General features: G+C 37.1%; 1 protein-coding gene across 9 annotated transcripts in view; it reads left to right on the top strand.

Annotated features, from left to right (window-relative positions):
* Nucleotides 1-15,547, top strand: part of LOC103317573 (gonadotropin-releasing hormone receptor) — a 449,011-nt gene that overhangs the window by 142,516 nt on the left and 290,948 nt on the right. For 2 of the 9 annotated variants that reach the window (XM_031927017.2, XM_031927018.2), the window contains exon 2: nucleotides 4,629-4,838. The exons of the other annotated variants lie outside the window; for them this stretch is intronic. The gene's annotated coding sequence lies outside the window, so the exon portion shown is untranslated. The remainder of the gene's footprint in view (nucleotides 1-4,628; nucleotides 4,839-15,547) is intronic. 9 annotated transcript variants of the gene reach the window in all.

Genomic DNA, 15,547 nt, shown 5'->3' with positions numbered 1-15,547 from the left:
AACCGATTTCATACCCATTTAATGCGGTAAATTAAAGTTCAGAAGAAAATACGACCTCTCGTGAGCCTTATTATCTTGCGTATCTTGTCTTTGAGGACCTGCTGCTGTTGCTATTGAGCAACCTAGATCATCTGGGGCGTAAGGGTCTTGATGATGCTGTCGGGCAGCAGGGATAGGCTTGAATTCATGGCCGGGTGTTACGGGTATGCTAAGCTTGAGGTTGGTCAGACTTTCGGCACTGACGATTTATGGGGGCTGCGTCGGCTCCTCGTTGACGTCTATCGCCTCTTCCTCGTCCTCGAACATGATCAGATGTTCTGTCGCAAACTCGTTCTCGTGCGCTTGTTGTCTAACGCGCCGTTTACGGCTTGATGGTGTTGAGCGTTAAGTGTCGTTTAGTGGTGGTCGGAGCAGCTCTGGCAGTCGTCGTTGCGGCGCTCGCCAATTGTAGCGAACTCTGCTGCACTAATATGTGAGGGCTGATCGAAACCGCTGTAACGAAAAAAAAACGACGACCTCGTCGTTCATTGTCGACTCATTCCAAAGAAACAAGCGTATGAGGTCTTGGAGAGAGCATATATATATATATATATATATATATATATATATATATATATATATATATATATATATATATACACACATACAGTTTGGGCAAAAATAAAAATTTTTGCCCAAACTGTATATATATGTTCTATATGTTGTACCTGACTCTTATACAAAATTTCAGCGCGATTCTAGCTGGTCAAAGTTGAGGTTTCAAGCAATTTTTGCATTCATTTTTTGCCTATTTTCAATGATTTGTAGCTTATAAGGGATGCATTTTTAATTAGAACTATCCAAATACTTTTTTTTGTGAAATTTTCTGAATTTTTCAATAAAAATACTTTTAAAGCCCTATATGTATGTTAAGGCTACCTTATTTGTATTTTAAACCTTAAAATATGAAAATCTGAATGTTTGATCCGGACTCCCAGAACTTCAATACAGTAAAAAGATACCTTTTTATAGTAAAAAAGTAGCTGTGAAGTTTTAGAATGGGCCTAACCTTCCACTAGAAAGTATTACATTCAAATTGGACACTTATAATCTAGTACATTTTATGACTACCGATACTAACATGTGTTTTCCTAAAATCTCAAGCGCACTAATACCTTTTTACGTCTGTAATCGAGGCACAAAAAAACTCATTTTTTCAGTTTTTGATTTATTATTGAAAAAATAAGTAGTCAAATCACTTGAAATTTTAATGGGATATAGTTTGACACGTGACCCATCGGCATAATTTTTTTGTGTAAGGTTATGATGTTTAGTTTTAAAGATAAAAATTAAAGAAAAAATAATTTTTTCATTTTATCTGCCGAACAAAGCGGTCGATCCGGAAGACCAAATAAGGAAAAGTAGTTAATTTTATTGCCTTTTAAATGCATTTTAGCTAAATTATTTTAACAATAAAATGATTGAAAAAAACGCAAAATAGTGTTTTTCAAAAATCAAAAATGGCCATAAAAAATAGGTAAGAAAATAAAAAATAACTGTTTTTCCCAAATTCAGAATCCAAAAATAGATATGCATGTCAGATTTTATTGATATTTACGGAGTAGTTCCAGAAATATTACGGTATACACACACATCCATACACACCCGCGCGGGGATGCCGATACCGGGGGGCGCGTCCCCTGAGTGGCGGATAGGGGAATGCTTATCGGCGCGTCGAGGTCTCCTCAACCGGCCGAAGGGTAGAGCAGAAATAAAATATGCAAGAGATCTGGACATGCTTACCTCAAAAGAGGAGGTACTAGAAGCACTACAGAAGGAAATTGGCCAAGAGAACACCATAGAAGTCTCTACGATAAGATCTCTGCGAAAGATGTATGGCGACACGCAGATTGCAGTGATACGGGTACCAGCTCAGATATCGGCTAAGATCACTAAGCTACAGAAGATCAGAATAGAATGGGTCAACTGTAGGATCCGGGTGGCCAACCAAAAAAACGAGCCGCTAAGGTGTTATAAATGTCTAGGTTTGGCCATATCGATAGAAACTGCACAGTCACTAAAGATAGAAGTAAGCTTTGCTTTAAATGTGGAAAAGATGGACACAACGCAAAGGAGTGTAAGAACCAACCCAACTATGTACACTGCAAAGTTGGCACAGCTGGGAAGAGTGACCACGCAGCTGGTAGCTATGCATGCCCAGTTTACCGAGCTGCAGTAGAAGCCACTGACAGATGAAGAAAATGAAAATATTGCAGTTGAATATAAATCACTGCGCAACTGCATAGAACCTACTGAGCCAGTATATCTGTGATACAGAAATCGATATAGCCATCGTCTGTGAACAATAGAAAGACCTAGACAAACCATTGTGGGATATGGACAGTACTGGTAAAGTGGCGATATGGGCATGCGGAGATGCCACGTTTCAGGAAAAAATGACGAGATGTAATGGAGGATTCGTACGCGCTAAGGTCGTAGGCGTACACATTTACAGCTGCTCCGCTTCTTCTAACACAAAAATAGAACAATTCAGACAACTGTTGGATCGGCTAGTACAGGATGCTGTAGGAATAAAACCGGTACTGATAGCAGGCGATTTTAACGCCTGAGCAGTAGAGTGGGGTAGCCAAAGGACGAACAAAAGTGAACGAGCGCTATTGGGAAGCATTCGCCCTCCTTGACTTAGTCTTAGTTAACCAGGGATGTTCTTACACATTTCGAAGAGAAGACGCAGGGTCCATAATAGATCTCTTGTTTGTCAGCAACTGCCTGATTGGCTTAGTTAGATCGTGGACGGTGAGCGATCATTACACAATTAGTGACCACCAAGCGATAATAATGGAGATAAGCAAAGATCCAAAGGGATCAAAGCAGAAATCCAACGGGAGGGCAACGACAAAAAAATTTAGTTGGAAAACAAAGGATTATGATAAGGAGACATTCCTGCTGGCTCTAGAGAAAATACAGCTGTTTGGATCTGCGAATGATAAGGTCGAGCAGGTAATAGAAAATATTACCCGAGCCTGCGACGCAACGATGCCAATAAGTGCTCCCAACAACAGACGACCGCCAATATACTGGTGGGATAAAGAAATTGACGCGGCCCGCAGCGAGTGTCATCGAACCAGAAGTGCATTGAGGGTCGCTTCTGCCTACTGAATAGTATCAGAAGAATATATACGAAGAAACTTGCCATGCCCCTTACATTTTGTTCATGGTACATACTTTTACATTTAAAATATTTCATTTTATTAAAATAACAATTTTATAAGTTTATGTACAGAAATGAAATATGCGGAAAGTTACACTTACAATTAGACAACACCATGAAAAAAATGTAAGGGACATGTATCTTGAGAGTTGTTTGTAATTGATCAATATATTACTTAAGTTTAAATTACCAATCATTTGACTGAGCCCTTAATTAAACATAATGATTTTTTTTAGTCGTGTTATAAATAAAATAATATGATTGTAAACTTGACTTGTTTTAATTGATCTCAGTTGTTTTTTAATCTGTAATTTCACAATAAAAATAATTATTGACATTCATGATGATACGCAAAACATCAAACGCACCTAACCTTTTTACTTTGGTTAAGTTTTTTTTAGATATTTCATGTCTTTTTGAGAGAACTTATTGAAGTATGTATCTTAAATTTGTTCTAAAAATAAAATATATGATGATGGGGTTCGGGTAGTGCACACTGAAATTTTTATGACGGGAATATCGATATCTCTCGTGTATGGTATCCAAGTGCATGAGGTCGCCGATGACGGGGTTTTAATGATGCGCTTTATAGCTTTTGATGTCTAAAATCAGTTTTTACACTTAGACAATGAAAGCTATGAACGCGTAGAAAAAATTTTCTTGGGAAGCCATAGGAAAAAATTTCATTGGGAAATCATTTCTTAGGTCATGGCAAATTCCGTGGAAAACTGTCGCTAATGACCTGAAGCCACGATTTCGCCATGAATTTTTTTCGTCAAATCAATACAAAAATTATGGGAGAACCATGGCATTTTTATTCTAAACGTATTTCATTAAATTTACCTACGAAAATGCCATGAAAATCTAACAAACTTTCATGGGATTTTTTATCGAATCTCTTCAAAAATCATGGGAGAACCATGGCATTTTTATCCTGATCGTATTTTATTTAAAAAATTCAATTTACCCACAAACATCACATGAAAATCGCACAAATTTTAATGTGACTTATTTGCAGTTCAAACAGGATTGCCGAGAATTTCGAAATGCCACTATTTTGCAATGAATTTTCTGAAAGGAGTTTAATAGTATCATGGCTATATATAAAATACGCATACAGAAACACAAACACACACACACATACACACACACACACACACACATATATATATATATATATATATATATACATATATACATATACATTTTTTACGATTAATAGAGATATATAAATAGAGAAAAGCAGACTATATAAAGTATTGCTTTTCATTAACCTGTAAAATTCAAATACATTTTTATTTTGTACTAAATTTGCAACAGAATCATTATCAATAAATTCTGCATTCATGACCTTTTAATGTCCCGATGAGGTACAAACACTCATTAATTTTAGAACTCTTTAATTTTTTTCGTGCAGAATTTAATCGTTCACAGAACGTAAAAGATTTTGTTCCTGGTACAAGGTAATTTTTTAAATCGAACGTCTTCATCAACATAAAAAGTGACGTACAAATCTGCAATTGAGCAAAATTACTACCGCGAACTAAATTTTTTAGTTTTCCGTTTATGTCTTCATATGGAAAGCACGATGTAGTCCAGAGAGGTCCTAAGTCTTCTACAACTTTTGGTAAGTGGAGCAATTGATGTATATTCGAACTCATATTGATTTTACCATATAAACTTTGAAATTGAGACACGTATGTATGAAGCATTTTTTCTGATATTTTAATTGTTTTTGGAGAAATAGATGATTTTGAAAGCAATGGTAGGGCTAGAATGAGTAATTTAAGATGCTTGTAATGAGTATCATCCATTATTTCCTCCAATAGTGCAATAGAATAATATAATAAGAAATTTTTAGCTTCCGATGCTTTCCAATAACTTAAGTGTTTTTCGATTGACTGAGGACGTCTTTGAATGTACGACGGTGGCGCAAGGGAGCATAAACGAGTGTCAATAAATTTAACCGAATCTCTAATAGAGAAAGGTTCATTCGCGGATTTCACGTCGAACCATAGTTTTAATAGCTGCATCGTAATTCCACTAAAAACACAGTGCATAATGTTTACGCTTGTTGTTCGAATCGGTTTTACACAAATAGCGATAGCGCAGATGGACCTTTCACGCCATAAGCTCGTTTATTAATATTCATCGCTCGTAAACCATACAATTCCGTTTCCGTATCGGTTCGGAATTTTAAGCTCTTTTGATAGCAGTACACCCAAGTTTTATTAATTTTTTTACCGCACAACTTACAGCGCTGACAGCCAAATCGTCCGTTATACCTCATCATGTTAAGAAACGAGGCTTTGGCTGGCGCATCGCATGTACCAGACATTATTACGCCTTTTACTTTTATCAAACTATTTCGACCTACATCTATATCCATGCCTTTGTACAAAGTTTCTAATTCGTTTTTTAAAGGCTTAAGATATAAATTGGTGACGGGTTTGCTTTGCCCAAACCATATTCCGGCCAGTATTAAATTCTCAGGCTTATACTTTGCGGCATAAGACTAATTATTTATGATTAAATACAAAGGCCAAATTTTAAATTTAGATGATTTAAAAATAGATACACCATCAGAATACCAAGTGAATGCGAGATTATTACTATTAGCTAAAATTTGAGTAGGTTCTGACAGTTCCTTATAAACTTTCCCGTCCTGTATATCTTCAAAATTATCGTTATTTATTTTTTGCCTATTAGTGTTATAATTCAATTAATTTATAATTTTTTTATGGTTAAATAGTGGTTTGATTTGTTCAATTATTGAAATGTGAATGGAATAATCATTTTTTGATGGCAACGTGTTGCATTCTTCTCAAATAGTTTTGGCATCTTTTAATAGGCTAAGACACAATAAAAATGACGCACCAATGGAGTTGTCTGATTATTCAAATACTTCCTAAATTTGTATATAGTACGGATGCATGCATTTTTTGATAGACAATGAAGTTCAATTAAACAAAGTAGATTAGATAAACATTCTCCTGTAATATTATGACGTAACGTGAGCATGAAAGTCAAAATAATACTTTCTCGGATAGTTATTTGTGATCCTTCGTAAAGCGGTCGGTTATAGTCATCATTGATATCGATGTCGTAGTCTGAGTCTGTTTCTAGCTCTTCATCGAAATCATTGTCGGATATCGCGGATAGTGTGTCCTCTTGATCCTGTACGTTGTAGTGATTATCCCGAGGATGATTGTCGATTTGAGAATCGTCATTTTCGGATCCTATAAAGTGATTATCGTACATTCAATAATCGCCGTGATGGCAACATCGCAAGCTCATATGAATTACGAGCATATAATCGCAAAATTGAATAATAAATCTATATAGGAATCATAATTTAGCAAGAAACTTAAAATAAAAATTCGCGTATTCGTATGATAGAGTTGCCTAATAGCATAAAATTCCGAATTTCGCTGCTGCTGCTGTTGATGGTGTTTCGCAACTTATAGCTCTTGGTCTTGTACGTTCGAGCTAATATTCGCGCTTCGCTATACGATTATGTCGATTTTGATTGTTAAAATAAATTGATTTCTTCAATGATACCATTTTCCGTCTTATCCGTCCATCTCTTTCAGACTGAGCACGTCCAAAAGCTGTGCGAGCGCGCGATAGTAGAAAGAGTACAAAGGCGACGGACGAAGTCATCGGTCAAGCAGCATTACGGAATTTGCATGTTATTTACTTGAGGAGTCATGAAAAATTTTTTTTTATGCGAAATTTTTAACAAGTTTTAAAAAGTAATTCTTAGATTCTCTTCTATAGAATCGAAATCGGCATGTCCATCGAATTCCATTTGGTTATTCTAATTTCTCCGTTTAGTATCATCACTAAATGTTTCATTAGTGTGTGATTTATTCTCAGACGAATCGTTCATCTCAGAAGGAGGATGCATAACCTCTTCGATTTTCAAAGTTTGATTGCTTGTTCTCTATAATTGAATGATATTAAATGCATAACGACGCACGAAATACAAAATATCTTACAGTATAGTTAATTATATTTCAAGAAACTTACGGATGAGAATCATAGTTTTCGTCACTTTCGGAATCACTCGATGTATCGTTCCCCCGATTCATTCGTTTTATTTTGTTTTGTGTCGAACGAGAATAGAATAGAAAATCCTCTTCTAGATGTCTCTTCAGCATGTTTTCTCAGTATGCGTTCGAGTACAATGTCAAAAATTTGTTTTATTTACTAAGTTTGATTGAATAATGAAACTCATTCTTGAAAATAACCGCTGTGAATTCTTGTTATAATATGTGTCAATTACGTTCCAACATTCGCTTCGTTCAATTAGATTCATCTATTTGAAGAGATTACATGAAAAGGTTATGAAAAACGAGTAAGAAATTTACAATGCTGAAAAAGCAAATGTACGCACTAGTTTTCTTCAAAAGAAATAAAGAGATAGCAGTGGTTGCCGAAGAAGATCTTTTTGAGGTAAAAATCAAAAACAGGGAAGTGCGCGTTTCTGACGGATGCTATAATTATTTAGCAAAAATTGTAAAAAAGAGCGGTAAGCGAATTTCACTATACATGTATGTATATGTATATTCTCTGTATTGGTTTAATTCGGAACTTTACTCATGTTAAAATATTTCTGTATAACTTATAACCTAAGCGACATTGTTTTATATTTTGATCTCAAGATAATGCTGATTGGCTACGGTCATTAAATGTCAACGAAGAAGGGAATTAAATGGCTCCAGCTTAGAGCAAAGAAGGAAGGAAGGGAGCGTCACTGAAAGGGAGCAATGAGGATAAGATAAAAAAGCTGAAAATAACGCAACGCACATTGAAAAATAAGGAGACTGCGGGCGTTCGAAAATTGCATAGCCAAATTCAAAATGAAGCCAGTATTTTTAATTGAGTGATTAGTAATTTAATGCAAGAGAATGAAACTGCTGTGAGTAGCTCAATAAGATGCAGTGAGCGATACAGACAATTCAATTTTGACAGACTAAACAAAGCTTGCAAAATAGTCCAGAGCATGCAACTGAAAATCTTCCGTCTTCCAGTCAAAAATCTTACTCGCTCGAGTCGATTACTCAAAAATTAACTATTGACAATGAAAATTCGCCCAGATGCAACTCTGCAGGAACAATCACACCAATGCCAATAAATTCACGTTCACGTTCTCCAAGCTTTGAGTCACAGCATACACGCTCCAGCCCCATATTGCCACGTAAGACTTTAGCTCTTGAAAAAATAACGCCTGTTCCAAAATCAAGAAAATCCGTACTCTACCCTATTGCTAAAACATCGCAAAAAGAGCATAAATCAAATTTATTGCAAGTTTCAAGCAACTCTCTGCCCTTAACAAATAATAAATTGCTGCTAACAAGTCTAACATTGCTGAAAACAGTCAAATTACATTTATGAAGGAAGTGGGAAAAGGAATGAGTAGTCGGGTTCTTAAATAAAAAAAATGCAACAATTTCGCGGTTAACCTAAATATAAACAGTAACTTGCTTAGGCATAAAAACCCTCACGGAACAGAGGGAAAAGCCTGAGCAAGCTAGTGAAATAGAAATTATTTATTGATCAAGTAAATTAATGAATTTATGTAAGCATAAAATACAAAAGTCAAAACTTATTATCTAATTTAACTTACGCAGTGGATAATCGATCCTTATATTTACAGAGCGCTCGCTTACCTAATATTTCGGGGATCAGCCCCTACAATAACGCCGCAAATCGCAAATATCGGTGCGCTGTACGTGACGGACCACCCTCTCTTCTGGGTAGATTGTCGATCGAGAAGATGGAGATATCCCGGGGTGGCAACGCCCAGCACGTCACAGGGCCCCGACGTCTCGGGAACGGGTCCAGCCCTCGCTCCGTGAACGACTTGAGACGACTCGTCGAGTCGTCGCGACCGGGACCTATAGCGAAGATTCGCTATGCGATAACAGCACGCTTGTGTTTCGCCCACACGGAATTACAGGCACTTTATTTACACGAATTATAGAAATAAGGGAGGAATCACACGCGAGTGATTCACTAACAAATATAATTCAAATTACAGCGATTACTACAGGCACAATACAAAAGCTACACGAGAATAGAGGTAGGCTTCGGATCACACTGCTCTCGATCGATGCCGAAACGAATCTGACGCTCTCGCGCGCACTAATCGATCTCAGACCGCAGAAGGGCTTACGCATGCGCTCTTTCTTTTCTTGGCGCGCCATAATTAACTCGTCATCAAGAGGCGCGAGAATCAAACCGTGCTAGGTGATACATATTTTATGCGGAGACGTATAATGCGCGAACAATCTCACAGTACACTAAACCCTGTGAAAGAAAATTCGCAACTTGACATACACAGTCAATCTCAAAGTCGTACATCCCATGAGAGCCACCGTCAAAATCCAGCTAAACCGAAGCGAACGCATAGTTCTACCGCCGTACGGCGGCGATCGCGAAAGGGATCTTCTTCACTGCGAGGATTGCACAATCGCTCTCCCTCACTACGACGATCACGCAATCGCACCCACTCAAGACGACTATCGTATTGTCTTACCATCTCAAAGCGAAGATCACGCACGCGCATTGACTCGCGGCGACGATCGCATAATCGCACTCCAGACCGACGACTATCGCGTACTCGCACCCCCGTACGACGACAATGGCGCTGTCCTACAGCGTCAAGGCGACGATCCCGTAGTCGAACTGCCTCACGATACGAAACAAAAACTACGCCAAATCTAGGTCAGGACCACTTTCGTGATGAACGGCGAAATCGCGATGCAAGAAAATAATTCGGGACTCTAGAATTATCAATCTTATTTCAGTGTTATGTATTAACTTATATTTGTTCACCCTTATAGGAATTAATGATTTTCAAGCACGCATCATCAAAATTACTAATATATTATTAGTAATCGTAAAAGGCAATACTACATTGACAAACTTCTTTCAGAAATTTCATTAGAAAATCGTAGCAATTCGATATTCTCGGCAAACCTGTTTAAAATGCAAAAAAAAAACAACATGAAAATTGGTATCATTTTTGATAAAAATGCTATGGTTCTCCCATGATTTTCATATTGATTCGATGAAAAAAATTCATGGCGACATCGTGGTATCAGGTCATTAGCGACAGTTTTCCAAGGAATTTTCCATGACCTAAACAATGAGTTTCCAATAAATTTTTTTCCGCGCTGGTCGATTGCGACATTGTCGATTGCATGTACCTGTACAGTAAACATAACTGATTTAAACATTTTTGCACCATGAACTGCAGTGCGCACTGACGCCGTTATCAGTCACCCTAGACCGCATTCATGGCCGATATTGACACGTGGATACAAAAATCTACAGCGCGCAATATATATATATATTTTTTGCGCGCTGTAGATATATATATATATATATATATATATATATATATATATATATATATATATATATATATATATATATATATATATATATATATATATATATATATATATATATATATATATATCTCGATAGCCTCGTCATCGAAGAACCTTGGCACCTAGACATCGAGCGTGACTGGCTACCGCGAAACGATATTTGCATGTATACATAAAAAGTCACGAAATCAACTTCCTGGGCCCCGTCATCAGTGACCCCGAAGACTGAAAAAGTTTGTGCAGCGATAGTGCGGCAGGTGTTCCTTAAAAAACCTTAAATTCAAGCAGACAATGTAAACACAGTTACTCTGCGCAACTTATAGAAATCCGTGGAAAAGCGATACCCAACTGTATTACTTATAGAAATATGTGGGAAAGCGATACCCAACTGTATTACACATAATAGCTTGTGCGGCCAACTTCACGGTCCTACAACTTTTAGGCTAGAAAGCCAACTTCACGATCCTACCACACTGGAGAAAAAAGTAAAGATACTGTTTTGAGCATTCGTGATATATAAACTTGTTTATTATTAAACGAAACGGTTTTTTAACAAATATTTTTATTGGAAACCATAGTTTAGCTCAGAAAACATACTGATAAGCCAAAAAAACTCACAAAAAGTAACGATAAGCATTTTTTTCTGTATCATGAAAAATTTGAACACCAATATAGAAGTAAATAGTGTCACGGGCGCCGCGGCTTCATCTGCTTCTCAAACTCACCTTCGTGGCGCTTCCGCATCACTTGATTTATAATTCATAGCACATTATTTACATGTTTATATTATATATATACAACATGTATATGTTGTATGTATATATATATATATATACACACATATATATACAACATGTATATGTATATATATATATATATATATATATATATATATATATATATATATATATATATATATATATATATATATATATATATATATATATATATACAGGGTGTTTCATTTTAATCCGACCACGTCAAAAAACCATGGAAAAACTAATTTTAACGAAAAATCACCTTAACAAAAGTTGAAGGAGGTAAAGGGGGCCATCGAATGACACAAACACCTATGACCTTGAACTCGATTTTCAAGGTCATTTGAGGGTAATTGTGATTATTTTAAATAGGAACCTCTATTTTAGACCTTGGATTCGGATAGAGCGGAAAAAATTACGTCGCAAAGGATATTTTAAGTTTGCTTTGGTGACCTCGAGAAGGTCAATTCAAGGTCAAATAACAAAAAATCTGCTAAACAGCTGTTTGTCTGGTTTTATTTTACTGATGTCAAAAGATGACCTTGACAAAAGTTGAAGGGAGCAAAAGAGGCCATCTAATGACACCAACACCTTTGACCTTGAACTCGATTTTCAAGGTCATTTGAAGGTCATTGTATTTTTTTAGCGGGAACCCATATTTTTGACCTCGGAATACGGAGCAGCGGAAAAGATTACGTCGGAAATGACATTTCAAGTTTGCCTTAGTGACCTTGAGAAGGTCAATTCAAGGTCAAATAAGAAGTATAAGCCTAAGATTGTTTTCCTTTCAATTTTTTCGTAGAATTATCATTTTGTTATTGTAATAAACATTAAGAGAATAATTGACTTAAAATGTGATTATGCTTTGCTGACTTCAAAGCCATTTTGTAAGGTCAATAGTGCAAAAATGCAATATCAAATGTTATGTGGAGTCCATATTTATATTCTAACTTTAGTGTTGCCCAGGAACAACGACGTGGACGTAATAGGATTGTGTTCCCTTTGGGGTGCTTGATTAGAGTGAGTCTCTTTGCCTCTCACTTTTATTATGTACAGATTTGAATGTAGGTGCCCAAAGACACCACCATTTTTTTGGATTCTATTCAGTTCTTGGGATGTTTTCGTAAGCGAATTTTTATCCTATCTTTAGCGATACTCAGGAACGACGTGGACAAAATTGGCTACTAATTTTCCTCATCGAATTTTGCCTGAATTTATTGTTGAAATAAATAATTTATTTTGTAAAGATGATTTTTCATGTTGAATTTTCCCGCGACTCATTGTTGAAATAGACAATTTTTCTAATAAGAGATCTCTTTTCATATGAATTTATCCTCTACTCATTGTTACTTACACTTAGTATTCAATAGTTTATTAGTTATTGAATAGTTATTGATTAGCCAAACTAATCAAATATCATTTGTTTAACATTTTCTCTTTTTCATTCATTGACCTTTATTTTTTCTATTAAAATTTATTACTCATCGAAAGCTATCTAATTTGTTCAGTTTGGTAAAAACAAAATTTTTTATTGAACTTGTTATAAATTTTTAACAATGGCTGATTATCCAGCCGCTGAAAGGGTTGATATTTTATTGATTCTTGGTGAATAATCACTCACTCTGTTACTTTATCACTCTAATCAAGCCCCCCGGAAAGTGAGAGGCAAGAGGACTCACTCTAATCAAGCACTCCGAAAAGTGAGAGGCAAGGGGACTCACTCTAATCAAGCACTCCGAAAAGTGAGAGGCAAGGGGACTCACTCTAATCAAGCACCCCAAAGGGAACACAATCCTATTACGTCCACGTCGTTGTTCCTGGGTAACGCTAAAGTTAGGATATAAATATGGACTTCACATAACATTTGATATTGCATTTTTGTACTTTTGACCTTACAAAATGGCTTTGAAGTCAGCAAAGCATAATCACATTTTAAGTCAATTATTCTCTTAATGTTTATTACAATAACAAAATAATAATTCTACGAAAAAATTGAAAGGAAAACAATCTTAGGCTGATACTTCTTATTTGACCTTGAATTGACCTTCTCAAGGTCACCAAAGCAAACTTAAAATATCCTTTGCGACGTAATTTTTTCCGCTCTATCCGATTCCAAGGTCTAAAATAGAGGTTCCTATTTAAAAAAATCACAATTACCCTCAAATGACCTTGAAAATCGAGTTCAAGGTCATAGGTGTTTGTGTCATTCGATGGCCCCATTTACCCCCTTCAACTTTTGTTAAGGTCATTTTTCGTTAGAATTAGTTTTTCCATGGTTTTTTGTCGTGGTCGGATTAAATTGAAACACCCTGTATATACAACATGTGTTTGTATCGTCAGACATGAATTATACTAGGTTATAAGTGTCAAATTCTGTTACAATGCTGCTACCCTAAGCGGGTCTTGGGCGTTGTCGTCCAGATCGAACGGGTGGGTGCCTATCACCACTACACAGCGCGTCCTCAGGTTGTGGATAGAGGAACAGCTCCTGAGAAGGAGGTTAGCTGCGAATAAATTGAATAAGTAGCCGTGGACAGCCGATAGGAACAGGTGTGGGTGTGATGAGCCCACACTGTCGAACGCATTCATCTAGAAACACTACGCAAGCACCACAACAAAAAACACTTCGCATTATCTCTTATCTCTTAATCTATCTCTTTCATCACACATTACAAAAATGGGCAAAAATCCTGCTGCCGAGGAGGATGTGGGAGCGATGACAACTGCCCCGGAAGGGGATGTGTAGAATAATTCGTCACTTGGTCTTACGCGGTAACGATGCCAGCGAAGCGCGTTGCCTTGCAAGGGGGCGTTAGGATGCGAGAATGAAACCGTAGTCTGTCTGACGACGAGTTGACACTGTCCTCGTCAAAGTCGGGAAGCTCCAGAGAGGTATGGGGGTTATCACCTCTAGAACGGTGGACTCACCTGCGATCGGAACAGGATCCGAAGCGCGCGGGTTTAACATAACATCATGGCTCAAAAAAATCAAAACCAAACCAAAAGGGACCTAAGGGTCGGAACCTGGAATGTTCGCAGTCTATACAGAGCAGGCGCGTTTAAAGAACTCATAAAGGAAGCTGATAGGTACAATCTAGATTTGGTGGCAATACAGGAATCGCGGTGGCCAGATGGCGGAGTACTAGCATCGGGTAACTTTACGTACCTGTATGGGGTCGGGAGCGAGGGATCCCTAGGCACTGGATTTCTCGTAAGCAAAAGCATCATACATTCGGTTAAAAGTTTCAAATCCGTCAATGATAGGCTCTCATACATCATCATCGAAGGTGAATGGTATAGATATATATTTATTAATGTACACTATCCTACGGAGGTCAAAGAAGAAGAAGCTAAGGATCTCTATTACGAAACTTTAGAGCAGGTAATCGTTCAGTTCGCGTCTTACGACACAAGAATAGTATTAGGCGATTTTAATGCTAAAATAGGTAGGGAGGAAATGTTTAGGCCTGCTATAGGGAAGGAAAGCCTGCACGAAGCCAGCAACGATAACGGTATAAGGGTCATAAATTTCGCGGCAGTAAAAGATCTTATAATCAAAACTACGTGTTTTAAGTACAAGGACATAACAAAGCAACGTGGACATCGCCGGACGGGGCTACACAGAACCAAATTGATCATTTTCTCATTGAAAAAAGACGTCATGCTAACGTTCTTGACGTAAGGGCTCATAGAGGGGCAGATAGCGACTCGGACCACTTCCTAGTAGTAGCCAAATTAAGAGCTAGATTAGTAGCGAATCAAAATAGTAAGCAAACAAAAAAGGTAGAAAGCTTCGATATTGGAAAGCTACGAGATAGAACAGAGCGAATTAGGTACCAGATATAAATTAATAATAGGTTTCAGGCACTTGAAGAAGCAAACACATCGCCGGAGGGGAACGACGAACCGAATAGCTTATGGGGAGACATCGAAAAAACGGTAAAAGAGGCCGCGAACAAAGTACTGGGTAAAAAGAAAAAGCCAAAGAGCAAACCATGATTTGACGAAGAGTGCGAACCCTGGTTTAAAAGGCGCAAAAAGGCTAAATTAGATAGCTTACACAATAGAAGCGATAGGACCGTAGAAGAGTATTCTAACGTAAGGAAACAGGCGGGTGCGATCTACAGAAATAAGAAGCGGGAGTATCAAAAGAATCTTATTAGGAGAATAGAAAT

This window comes from Nasonia vitripennis (assembly GCF_009193385.2).
Source record: "Nasonia vitripennis strain AsymCx chromosome 3 unlocalized genomic scaffold, Nvit_psr_1.1 chr3_random0009, whole genome shotgun sequence".
Classification (NCBI taxonomy): domain Eukaryota; kingdom Metazoa; phylum Arthropoda; class Insecta; order Hymenoptera; family Pteromalidae; genus Nasonia; species Nasonia vitripennis.
The sequence above is the reverse complement of the archived record's forward strand: the minus strand, read 5'-3'. Positions and strand labels throughout refer to the sequence as shown.